Below are 12,859 nucleotides of genomic sequence, written 5' to 3'. Positions count from 1 at the left end.
CCTACGGGAGCAAGGAGAAAGTGTTCACCTGACCACTCAACCTAAGAAACGCAAGCCATTCAAGAAGAACAAAGGGAAAAAGCCCATGGCTCCCAAGGCTGCCATAAAGAAAGATTCCATCAAATGTTTCTTTTGTAAACAAAAGGGACATGCGAAAAGGGAGTGCAGCCAGTTCAAGAAATGGATGGATGACAAAGGTAATCCAATTTCCTTAGTATGTTATGAATCTAATATGGCTAATGTTAATCTTAACACATGGGGGATTGATTCCGGTTCAACAATTCACATAACAAATTCCTTGCAGGATATTCAAAATCTAAGGAAGCCAGTGGCAAGTGAGCAAAGCATCTTATCTGGAAACAAGATGGGCTCACATGTGGAAGCTATTGGAACATGCAATTTAGTTTTAAGTAATGGTTTTGTTTTAAAGTTAGAAAAGACCTTTTATGTACCAAGTTTCTCTAGAAACTTGATTTCAGTTTCAAGACTTATACCCTTTGGTTTTTCCTTTACATTTTCAGACAAATATTTCAATTTATATTATAAATCTGAATGTGTTGGAAATGGTATTTTGTCTGATGGTCTTTACTGCCTTAATTTACAAAATAATACCACTAATAATGTTATGCATGTTCACGCTGGCACTAAGAGATGTGTTATGAAAGAGGATTCCTGTACATTGTGGCACCGGAGATTGGGACATATCTCCATTGATAGAATTAAAAGGTTGGTAAAAGATGGGGTACTCAATACCTTAGATTTTACTGACTTTGATACTTGTGTGGATTGCATTAAGGGAAAGCAAACCTCCAAGTCTGTCAAAACTGGTGTCCATAGGAGTTCTGAAATATTAGAAATCATACATACTGATATATGTAGTCCAGATATGGAGTCACATGGTCAGAAATACTTCATCTCATTCATAGATGATTACTCACGCTACATGTATATCTACTTACTTCATAATAAAAGTGAAGCATTAGATGTCTTTAAGATATTTAAAGCTGAAGTAGAGAAACAATGCAACAAGCAAATTAAGATAGTGAGATCAGATAGAGGAGGTGAGTATTATGGTAGATACACAGAAGATGGACAAGCACCTGGTGCATTAGTTGCTCATTTTGATTTAGAGCTGGAGCAGATGGATGTAAAAACTGCTTTTCTGAATGGTGATCTAGAGGAGGAGGTATACATGAAACAACCAGAAGGATTCTCCTCTAGTGAAGGTCAGGATTTGGTATGCAAGCTCAAGAAGTCCATCTATGGATTAAAACAAGCATCCCGCCAATGGTATTTAAAATTTCATGATGTCATCTCTTCCTTTGGATTTGAAGAGAATGTCATGGACCAATGCATATACCTGAAGGAAAGTGGGAGTAAAATCTGTTTTCTTGTTTTATATGTGGACGATATTCTTCTTGCATCCAATGATAAAGGGTTGCTACGTGAAGTGAAACAATTTCTTTCAAAGAACTTTGAGATGAAAGACATGGGTGAAGCATCCTATGTCATAGGCATTAAGATTCATAGAGATAGATACCGAGGTATCTTAGGTTTATCTCAAGAAGCCTACATCAACAGAGTTTTAGAAAGATTTCATATGAAAGATTGTTCACCGAGCGTTGCTCCAATTATGAAGGGTGATAAATTAAATTTGAGCCAGTGCCCAAAGAATGATTTTGAAAGAGAACAAATGAAGAACATTCCTTATGCTTCTGCTGTCGGAAGCCTAATGTATGCTCAGGTGTGCACAAGACCCGACATTGCTTATTCTGTCGGAATGTTAGGAAGATTTCAGAGTAACCCGGGGATAGACCACTCGGAAAGCCGCAAAGAAAGTAATGAGGTATCTTCGTGGTACTAAGGATTACAAACCGATGTTCAAACGAACCGACAATCTAGAAGTAGTTGGCTACTCGGACTCGATTTCGCCGGTTGCACTGATTCACGTAAATCTACATCTGGTTACGTGTTTATGTTTGCTGGTGGAGCTGTGTCCTGGAGGAGTAACAAACAAACTTTGACTGCTACTTCTACTATGGAGGCTGAGTTCGTTTCTTGTTTTGAGGCTACATCACATGGTGTATGGCTAAAGAGTTTCATTACAGGCCTTAGAGTGGTTGATTCCATTGCAAGGCCGCTAAAGATGTTCTGTGACAATTCAGCTGCTGTTTTCATGGCTAAGAACAACAAAAGTGGAAGTCGAAGCAAGCACATCGACATTAAGTACTTAGCTATTAGAGAACGTGTTAAGGAAAATAAAGTGGTCATTCAACACATTAGCACTGAATTGATGATTGCCGATCCTATGACAAAAGGCTTGCCACCTCATAAATTCAAGGATCATGTAGAGAACATGGGACTTGGTTCCCTTATGTAATTTGTACAAATAAAGTTATTATTAATGAAACTCTTATTTTGTTTTTTCTCATATTTATGCGCATCTTAATTTTACATTTGAGAAAAATTTCAGAGGACCTGAATAAACATAAGGTTTAGGGTTTATTCACTTAAGTACATTGCCACATAAAGTACATTGTTATATAATAAATGTATTGTAATACATGGAAGATAATACTCGATTCATAATGAGGACATGTCGCTATGATTCGTATGTTTATTATATAATGAGGAACGTTGGGTTTGAATATTTTAGTTTAAATGCTGACCAAGTGGGAGAATATTAGAATATTTTTATTATGGAAATTATTTTCTAATTAAGGAAATGATTTTCTATTTAAGGAAATAAATAAATAATTGATTTTCTGATAAATGAATATTTTATATTCATTAAATCTGGACAAAATCAATTATGTAATATTCTATATATGGTCAGATTTCTATATTCATTACCTGATTTGATTTCCTGAATTAATTGTCAAAATATTCTGACAATTAATGTGGCACAGATACTGATGGAGTATCTCACCTATAAATATAGGGTCTCGGTCCCCGAGCTCCTCACTCATTCTGAATCCATTCAGCAAATTCCATCTAAAGAGAGTTGAGAGAGCGAGGAAGCCCGAACTCCAATACTGAAGCTATCGCAGGGATTGAAGCTCAAAGATCAATGGCTGGAGGTACATCGATCCTTTCATTGCATATATTATTGATATGATTAAAGTTTATTTTCCGCATTTCATATCATTGTATATGCTATATTACATACACTATATATATAGTCTAACAATTATCACCAAAAGAATTATGGATCATATGTGCATGAGGGGGAGACATATTCATGTTGCACTCTTTTTTCCTTAGTTCAGGTTTTGTCCCAATGGGTTTTCCTGGCAAGGTTTTTAACGAGGCAACTTGCAAATAATTATGAATATGAAATATACATTGTACTATTTTTCCCTAGCTCAGATTTTGTCCCACTGGGTTTTTCTAGCAAGGTTTTTAACGAGGCAGCTATAAATCATGTTAACATACTTGCATTTTATGAAGGAAGTAGAGAATGTGTGGGAGTGAGATCATTGACATAGCATATTTGGGAAACATATGGATTGCACTCAATAAAGAAGTATCAACCCAAGCAATTCTCTATGGATAATACTGCTTGCATCGCTCAACTTAAAGGAGGGTACATTGAAGGAGATAGAGTTAGAACACATTTCACCAAATTCTTCTTTGTACGCTTCAAGAAAATGCATATTGGTGTTCAACATATTCAATCGAGTGTCAATCTTACAAACTTATTCACAAAGTTATTACCAACATCAACATTTGAGAAGACGGCAGACAAGATCGAAATTCGTCGATTAGAAGATCTCCACAAACGCTTAAATGAGGGGGAATTAGTTTACACTATACTCTTTTTCCTTTGATCAAGTTTTCAGCAAGATTTTTAATAAGACAGTTATTATGGACATCCAAGGGGGAGTGTTATAAATATTATTAATTATGTGGATGTCCAAATCTTTTATTTATTACCATTAATTGTAATCAATATTCCTTTTTTTCTTTGTTTCCATTTTTCTTAGTTTCTTAATATCTCACTCTTGTATTTGTATAAATAGGGGTTCACCTCATTGAAATAAACAACTCAGAAATTCTAATTCACTTTCTCTTTCTCTCTTCATCTTCTTCTTCTTTCTTCTCATCTACTTTATATTATTTTATAACAATTTCAATATTTTAAAATAAACCAAACAAAGGAATAGAATAAAAATTGTTTCCTTCCTATTCCATTCTCTTCAACACTAAACATCACCTAAATCTCATACCATTATTAGTACAATTAAATATCAAATTTTATATAATTACATAATTAATATCATAGTAATTATAATTTTACATCTAAACACACATTTATAAATAAATTTTATGAAGTGCAATGTATAAAAATATTTTGTTGGAAATATAAACTTTAAATAGTTGGCTTCCCGGCCTGTCCTGGCTTTCTGCCCCTGTCCACATATAACAAGGCAAAAAAAAAAAACAAAAGATTTTGTATCCTAAAGGTGACCGGCTAACCATTATAAACTAATAACCTTTTTTCAAAGTCAACATTTAAAAACGTTTTAGTCAACAATGATCTTGTCGATGTATACAGTATTATACTTTATATATGTACCAAATGTTGAAGAATTGAACTCATCAAACACTTTACTGTTTCTTCCATCTTTTATTGTTTTATACTCAATTTTTTCACTCATTCATAACGTAATAAAACTAATAATCTTGGGGCACAAGTTGGTTGGTTTATTCATTCAACAAACAACAATACGTTTTGTTTTTTGTTTTGCATGGTACCTTAGGCTGATGGATTCGAGTACAACCGAATGCCACAATTGACGATTGTATACAATTAAAATATTTAGAAGAATGGGTATTAACGAGCTATTTAATTTCGTTTTATTTGTTTTTTTTTTTTGTAAAATATAAAATTGTAGGGTTAATATTATTTTGGACCCGTGTTTTGTAAAAATTACTAATTGAACTCTCTGTTTTGTTAAATAACAAAACAGACCTTATATTTTTCAAAATGGTAAAGAAAGGATTCTGAGTTCAATTTTCAACAATTTTATTTTTTAATGTAACCAACTTTAAGATAATTTTTAACATGAACAGATACAGAAAATATAACAAATTTTTTCATAACAGCTCTAGATCAGATTCTTATTAAGTTTTATTTTGATAAAAAATGAGTTCACGATTCTATTTGTACAATTTTAGAAAATACAAGGTCCATTTTGTCATTTAACAAAATAGAGGGTCCAATTAGTAACTTTTGCAAAACACAGAATTTAGTATTTACTGATAAGTATTATATTTATAATAAAATATATGTTTATATTTATTTAAAACTTTCTAATAATTGGGCTTTAAGCCCATTAAGCCCAATTTTAATGAAATGCAATTTATCACCAGTAGAACCTCTATCTAAGAATACATTTGAGAACAAGAAAATAATATTCTAATTGAGAGCTTATAACTAAATAGAGTTACACTTGAAAAAAAAAAATCAAAATATCAAAAAATATCAATGTAACAAAAATACCAATAAACAATTCTTAATACTATATTATATTAAAATTATTTTCGAGTACATATAATATTTATACATGTACTATAATTTGAAATAAAATTATTAATTTTACATAAATATATTAATAAAATATATGTATATATTTTTTTAAGATGTAATTATTCTTATATAGAAGTATATTTTATTAATACGGGACTTAAAAAATGTATAACTAATTATAATATAGAGGTTATTCTTATTTATAATTGGCCCAAATTGGGATTTCATTTTTTTATAATAAATTAGAGGTTATTCTTGAATAAAATATTCTTAAATAAAAGTTTGGTGTTCTAAGTTCTTGTAGTCTTATCCTATATCTATTTCTGTATATATAAATCAAATTTGAGTGGAAACTTCTACAAGTTTGGGTGAGAACAATGACCAAATGTAATTAGGTCATATAAAATAATTTAACGTAATCATCACTAATTTTACTAAATGTCCACCATATACTTATATTAATAACCTAAGTAGTAGGTAACTACCAATGTAATTATTAATATCCCAACATAATTATTGTTCACACTCTTTCTTTTCCTTTTTCCATCCTTCTATTTTATTTTATTACATTAACTACCCTCATTGCCTTCAAACACGACATTTGTACATCATTATAATATTTATAGATTTTTTTTTTACATTTTTTGTCTTTTGATGTTGAGCTGGAGATTGATACATTAAATTATATAATTTCAATCATTAACTTGGTCGTGGGTGGATTCCTTGTCGGATTGTCGTTAGATATTTCGAACAACAACCAAGGAAAACGTGGATCAAATCAATTCATTTTCAAATTATATTATTACAATTAATGCCAAAAGTAACTTTTTGTGAAAATTCTGTTTAAGTATCTATTATTACTTGGCTTCTAAAATAGATCTTTCTACACACTTAAGATATATTAGGGATTATTCCATAATAAGATACATTAGAGAGAAAACAAATTCATCTTATATTGTGTCTTCGATCTGTCTTTCTACTTTTACAATTTTGCTACAATTTAATTTGTTTATTTCTTAAACTATAATTTGTAAAATCTACTTTCTTAAGTTAGGATTATGTGAATAATTTATATAAAGGACTAGTATGTGTATTTTTGTTTAAAACTTGGAACTAAATTATTATATTGACAAAAAATTTGCTTTTATTATATTGATGTGGCGTGTTGTGGCTGGACTACCAGCATTTGTTCGAAAGTAACTGCATGCAAATGCGAGGATGCATCGACTATATATGAAGTGCTTGTTAGAGTAAACTTCATATATGCTATAGCACTGTTGCTATTATAGAGGTCTGGTATTTAGTATAGGCGGGCTAAGACCGTACTTAAAGACTATACTATTCAAATATTCAAAATAAAAAATTTTATTAGATTTTTATTTAAGTAAAATTTAATGTACAATAAACAATAAATATTCATATCTTTATTGATTGAGGTGTATCATATAGTATACAATTTCATGAGTTCAAATTCTATAACATTCTTTTTTAATATTATATATAAATATTTTTGAGGGTCTTAGAATCTAATTCTTCTTACATCTATATATTATATTTTATTTATTTTTTAAACTATATATATTATTTATGTGTATAAGATTTAGGAATTGGTTTATTAATTTTGTGTGGGTTTTATATACATTGTTTAATGAATAATATATACAATAATAAATAATTTTTTTTTTGTGTAAATTATTTTGGTATTGTAATTAGAATGAGAAGAGTCTACAATACCATAAGTAACACCATACTAATTAGAAGGAAAGATACCTAAATATATTATAATGTGTTTGAATCAAATGGATTAATTCACCATAATTCAACAACTATTAATAAGAGAATTGCCTTTAAAAAAATTAAGAAAATAAAAAAAAAAACTTTTTTTTTAAATAAAACCTTATGGCGTGTTTGATTTGTTGTAATCAACATTGTAATGGAATTATGATTACAATTCTAATGTTTGGTTTGCCTTTAATAAACTCTTGTAATGATATTCCATTGTAATCACTATTACATCACTTGTATGAAAAGTGATTACACTCTCATACCTCATGAATCTTCATTACAAGTACTTAAAATGACTATTTTACTCTTATTTTATACTTTTTCTTACAAAAGTAGGAATGATTTTGTCAATTTACTATCTATTCTTATATTAATTTTAACAATAAACCAAACATAACAATCAATTCCTATTATAATTCTTATTCCATTAGGGTCCGTTTAGTACGCAGGATTGGATTGGATTAGACAGGCTAATTTGTCCAATCCAGTGTTTGGGCATGTTACAAGTCTGGATAACTAATCCAATTAACCTCATCTGTCTGAGATTATTTAGCCATCCAGCAGGGTGGGATAAATAATCCCATGCAGGTGAGATTTTTTTTTTATCGTTTTTTTAATTTAAATTTTATTAATATATTTTAAATTTAATAAGAATTTAAAGGAAATAATTATCACACATTTATTTATACATTTTTTTTATCAAAAACTTATTCATTAAAATTAGTGAAAATGTATAATTTTGAATTATTATACATAAGTTTTTAAAATTTAGAATATTATTAATTAAATAATAGTTACTTAAATTGATTTTAAGAAAAAAAAATATGACAATAAAATTATATATTATTTTTAAATTACTAAAAAAATTATATAAATATTTTAAAAAATTAATATTTATATTAAATTAGTGTTTAAGATAAACAATTTTATATTATTCAAGTATTTTTATTAAACTATTCTAATTATTTATTAAATAAAAAAAATGACAAAATATTTTATTATATATTTATGATATATTCTTAATTATATATGATATATTATTTTTTTTTGCTACGAATTATTTATTTATATTTATTTATTATTATATATTTTAATTTTAATTTATTATTATATATTTTTATCTAATTTAAGTTTTTTTTCTAAAAGAAAATAAATAAAATAGTCCAGTCCATTCTTAAACCAAACACAGGATTACTTTCAGCATTATCCAATCTTGTCCAGTCTAGTCCAATCCATTTCAGTCCAATCCAGTCCAATCCTGCATACCAAACAGGCCCTTACATTACTATTACCATTACAATTACATTTCTAATTCACCAAACTAAACACCACCTTAATCGTTGGGGCATGGCCTTCGTACTCATTTAATTAAAAGGAAAGTAATTTTATTTAACTATTATTAGGGAATTATAAATAATCTAGATTCATGTTTGTAAAGTTGGGCAGAATAATTTGTTATAATTTAATTAATTTCCTAATTAAGCTATATGCTTTTATCGGAGTATGCAGAAGAATTAACTAAAAATGAATGGAAAATTTCATTTTTAATGCTTAAAAAACTCCTAATTAATTTATACAATTTAATGCTATTATTTTCAATTTCTACCCAAAATACCTTCCCTTTCATTTTCCTTCTTTTGTCTCTTTCTCTTTCTCTTCCTCTTTCTCGCACCACTGAGACACTCAAACTCAGGCACCGACTGTTGGAAATATTTTACCAGGATCTAGATTTACTAACAAGTATGTTTCATTAACATCCTAATATGAGTTCTAAAACAATGAAATAAACACATAAGAGTTTAAGAAAACCTTACATCGGGTGCAGCGGAATATAATGACTCCTTCCGTTCAGATATCTAGCCCTTGATTCCTTTCTATAGCAGAGCATTATCAATATCTGAACCTGGATCTCTTTCTCTCCTTCCTTTGATGTTGAATCTCCTTCTTGTTGGTTGATTTTCCACAGTCTTACACACTATGATTGAGATACCACTTGATGTGTGTGGGCACTACTCTATCACTCAAGTAATTCGAAATTTAGAGAAGAAAATAAGAGAGTAGTGGTTTCGGCTATAGAGAATAGATAGAGGCTCAGTTTTTCATCTGACAGAATTCACTAAAGTTAAGTGTGAATGAGAGCCATCACTATCTATTTATAGGTAACCACCTAGGTTTAGGTTAGAATTACTTGGCATTAATATAATGAAAAAATAAATGATAAAAGCCTATAAGTGTGGCCGGCCATGGGCCTTGGATAATGGGCCTCACTTATGCAATTTTACTGTTTTATCATTTCTGCATCTCATTGTCTCAAAAACGCCAATTTTCAAATTCAACCATTTAAATGCCGATTCCAATTATTTAATAACTAAAATTAATTATTAAATAATATTGTCATTTAATATATTTATTAATTAGACATATAAAGTCTCTTAATTAATAAATAAACCTAGAATCTCTTTTCTTTACAATTTCGTCCTTGCTTAGTGAAAATTCATAAACTAGACATAGTCTAACTTTAGTATTATAATTGATTAATCAAAATCAATTAACTGAGTCTTACAAGCAGTATGGTCTCAACTAGTATGGGGACCATGGGTCTATATATCCGAGCTTCCAATAAGTAGATCAAGAATTTATATCTTAAATTCACTGACTTATTAATTCTTTGTTGAATCCACGCATAGAACTTAGAATTGCACTCTCAGTATATAGAACGCTCTATATGTTCCACTATATAGACACGTCATTAGTTATCCATTGTTATAATCCTAATTTGATCAATGACCCTCTAATAGATGATCTACATTGAATAGGCACTAAGTTACCGTTACACCTTCAATGTATTTTATCCTTAAAACACTTAGCTCCGTATAAATGATATTTCAGCGAAGTGAAATGAGATCTCCACCATTTATCTCTGTTTAGCCAAGCTCGAAGGATATCATCGTTTCACTTCTAAATCCCTATAGAAGTTATAGATTCCATATTTATGTTAGCGCTCTCACTCAATTATACTATCATGTTCCCAAAATGTACGTATCACCCTGACCCAAAAGTAGGCTTAACTAACAAATCAAAGAACATGTATAATACTCTTGAGATCGAACCTAAACATATCAGGATTAAGATCATTTGATCTATGATCAACAGGTGATATTGAATTGAATAGATATTACGGTAAATTTTAACAAATCTAATCAAAGTTCAATATCGGTCTCTTTCGATGTATACTCCATACATCCGATGCTGGTAAACTTTGCCAATGTCCTGGAAAGGACATAACACTTATCCAAGGTGTAAGAATACCTATCGCTGATTATACCATGTCAGTCTAAATCCAGTGTTCTGACAAATTAGGGAATAAACTTTCGAACATATAATTAAGATTATATTCCACTGTGTTGACAACACTATAATCATTAACAAATTGATATGTTCTAGACTTAAATAGAATTCATACATTATGTACATATAATCATGAAATAAATCATGTGAACCATGCAACATTAAATGTTATTTATGATCTATATTAATAAGTAAATCTGATTATATTGAAATGAGTTTTATTTAGGGCATAAAACCCAAAAAACTCCCACTTGCACTAATATAAAACAAAATGTGCATTTCAAATAATCTCAACACCTTGATTTACAAATCAAGTGTAGTAGTAGTAAAATCCTCGTAATAGGATCTGACAGGTTGAATTCAACACAACCTTTTCTCCACCATTACTCTTCCTTAATCACAAAATCATTGATAATGTGAAATTCCTCTCTATATGTCTACTCTTTTGGGATACTGGATTATATACCTTTGGCAACTACTTTTGGTTAATCAGGAAATTAACACTAGTAGTTAAGATAGGTTGGAACGTTGCCACAATTGTATAGAACTTTCCTTAGACAGAATAAGTACCTTTCCTGCAACTTTAACATTCAGTCTCTCTCTGGTAGACTAAGAGATTTCAGATAGGTTTTTACACTTCTCCAAAATCACTACTCCACCCCCAGAGTAATCACCATCTTATCAGCAGACTTTCTAGCACAAAGGCAAGTCTCGAAATCTGATGTGGTGTAGTCTAAGAGTTTTAAACACACTCTTATTGACTAACATATAGTTCCTCTTCTTAATCTTAAGATTTACTTGATTGTCTTCCAATGTTCTTCTCCTGGATTAATCTGATACCTACTCATTACTCCCACTCAACAGCAGGTATCTGGTCTAAGGCATACTAAAGCATATATGAGACCTCTCACTGTTGATATAAGAAATTCTTTCATGGCTTTATATTTTCTGGAATAGTTGAGACTTTTCCTTAGATAAATAAAATCTATGCCTAGAAGTCGAGAAGCTTCTATAGATTGCCATTAGAAAGAAAATGCTTCAGCATCTTACTAAAGTAAGTTGCTTGCATTAGAGTAAGTAATTACCAGGTATACCATAAGCCATAGGTTTAGATAAACTCAAACCTATAATACTAGGAACATGAAGTTTTGTTAAGTCCATTGAATAGACTTATTAACAAAATTTCCTTTTATGTCCTTGTAATAGAACAATTTAAGTTACTCCATGTGAATGCATTAAACCATAGTTTTATTGGCTTTTCTTCTTAGTTTCTTATCTTGACAATCCATTACTTGTTTAAACTCACAATGAATTTTAATCACTAGTGTCTTCCAAGAAGGTGAGTTCCTAGAAACTCTCCCACTCCAATAAGGTACTGTGAATTATGTCTAAGAAAACTAAATGGTATTAACCTCTTCGGTTGTGACAAGACAACAGAGGCAGTGGGATCATCATATGTCAAATAAGATGATAGAACACTTTTGGAATCAAGAAAAATATCTCCTTTATTTTCTACTTTATTTTCAGACTTAGTCATTTTCTTAAAAAAGTAGTATTTGTTTAAACAAACACTTTCTTATTTATTGACTATGGGATGGTCCACCCCTAATCACTTAGAATAGCTAACAAACCATGGTTAACAGTTCTAGCTTTTCTTAAGATTTTGATTAGGTCATCCAGGAATCTAGTAATGATTTACATTAAGTATACAACCATTGTATCATTCTGAAATTGTATTACCATAGAAGGACTTAGGCAACGACTAGTAACTAATCATCAATATGCAACTCGAAATTTCTGGGGAGGTAAGTTTGGATATAATTCAAAAATCAATTTAATGATCTTTGAACTGCATATCTACTAACTATTTCTCCACCCCTATCAGTTCGCAAGATCTTTAACCACTTACCTTAATGGTTAATCACCATTGCTAGAAATTAGAAATTTTTCAAACATTTCAAATTTTTTTGCATAAGGTATAATCTAGAGTTATCGTTTTAAGAATACAACGAAAAACTCATGTCAACCCCTGAATGTACATCCAGCTACGAATGAGATGAACAACTTTCAGTGGATATAGGCATATTAACTCTTTGCAGAGATTGATCTTGTTAAAACCACTATGAACAAGATACATATGTCATAGATTAAAAAAAAATGTGGTTGTGTCTTTTTGATGACTTATGTTTAGTT

The sequence above is a fragment of the Cannabis sativa genome, chromosome 3, assembly GCF_029168945.1.
Source record: "Cannabis sativa cultivar Pink pepper isolate KNU-18-1 chromosome 3, ASM2916894v1, whole genome shotgun sequence".
Classification (NCBI taxonomy): domain Eukaryota; kingdom Viridiplantae; phylum Streptophyta; class Magnoliopsida; order Rosales; family Cannabaceae; genus Cannabis; species Cannabis sativa.
Note: the sequence above shows the minus strand (reverse complement) of the source record.